Genomic DNA, 1,831 nt, shown 5'->3' on the forward strand with positions numbered 1-1,831 from the left:
GTGGGCAGTTAATTTGCATATCTCGCTGATTAGCCAATGGGAAGGGTAGCGAAGTTACGGTTAATTACCATGTTTCTCTATTATTAGATAGGACTAGTAGCCCATCACATAATATCGCGCACAGTAGACCGCCCGCCGCTTCCACGAGAGCCAGTGGGAACTGCAGTGTGCTGCCAGGATCCATGCTGCTTCTACGGGAGCTGTGTGGCTTCCACGGGAGGTGGAAGCGAGCCTCTGGCACCCACGGGAGCTGAGAGGGAGCCGTGCCACTTCCACAGGAGCTGGGAGGGACCCGCGCCAATTCTGCGGGAGGTGGGAGGGAGCCGCACTGCTTCCATGGGTGGCAGGCCTGCCATCTCCTCTCCAGGCCTGCGCTTGGACATTGAGGCTGCGGGCTGGCTCCCCTGTCTTTGTCTCTGTCTCTGCTCTGAGCCTCACATGCGCGCATAGCCTCCTCCTGTCTAGTCGTGTCCTGTTATGGCATCCTGGCCATATTTGCATATTTCATATATATATGTATAAATATGTATATATACATACACACACACACACACACACACACACACTAGAGGCCCAGTGCATTGGGGAAGGAGGTGTGTGTACCTCAGCCCAGCCTGCACCTTCTCCAATCTGGGACCCCTCGAGGGGTGTCTGACTGCCCGTTTAGGCCCGATCCCACCAGCCCAATCCTGGTGGGATCAGGCCTAAACAGGCAGTTGGACATCCTTCTCACAATCCAGGACTGCTGGCTCCCAACAGCTTGCCTGCCTGCCTGATTGCCCCTTAACCACTCGCCTGCCAGCCTGATTGACACCTAACTGCTCCCCTGCTGGCCCAATCACCCCAACTGCTCTCCCCTGCTGGCCTGGTCACCCCTAACTACCCTCCCGTGCCAGCCATCTTGAAAACAGAAATAACAAATAATTTACAGGGATTCAACTGTAGAGTAGAGGATTCTGAGAATCAAATCAATGATTTGGAATATGAGGAAGTAACACCAATCAGAAGAGCAAAAAGAAAAAGAATCCAAAAATATGAAGATAGTGTAAGGAGCCTCTGGGACAACTTCAAGCGAAGCAACATCCGAATTAGGGGAGTGCCAGAAGAAGAGAGAGAGCAAGATATTGAAAACCTATATGAAGAAATAATGACAGAAAACTTCCCCAACCTGGTGCTGACCTGGTTGCCCCCAACTGCCCTCCCCTGCTGGCCATCTTGTGACCACATGGGGGCAGCCATCTTGTGTGTTGGAGTGATGGTCAATTTGCATATTACCTCTTTATTATATAGGATAGATTTCCATGAGTTAACCCACCAAAGATCATTTTGATCCATGTGGTTGTGATGTGAATGTGTGTGCTTTTAAAAATATATAACCATTATGAATGGGAGAAGCAGATCATCTTTATTTGGTAATAAATTGCCTTTCAGAAAATATGAATGACTGTAATGATACCAAGTTTATCAGATATCCAGAGCTTGTAATGTAACTTCAAATACCTCATATTGAAATCTACACTAATAAAAGAGAAAAATGGTAATTGGCGTACGAGCTACCCTTTTCATTGGCTAATCAAGGCTATATGCAAATTAACTGCCAACTAAGATTGGCAGTTAACTGCCAACAAGATGGCGGTTAATTTGCATATGTAGGCACAATGCAGGGAGGTGAAAGGGAAAGCAAGAAGAAGCCCCCTGCCACTGACAGTGATCGGAAGGAAACTGAGGGGGGAGCTAAGAGCCAGGGGGCAGGGCAAAGGCCCCCAGGGCCGCCTTTGCCCTGCCCCTGAGCCATGATCAGAGAATTGGGCGCCTTTGTCACCCTGGCCGG

The sequence above is a fragment of the Myotis davidii genome, unplaced genomic scaffold, assembly GCF_000327345.1.
Source record: "Myotis davidii unplaced genomic scaffold, ASM32734v1 scaffold674, whole genome shotgun sequence".
Taxonomy (NCBI): Eukaryota; Metazoa; Chordata; class Mammalia; order Chiroptera; family Vespertilionidae; genus Myotis; species Myotis davidii.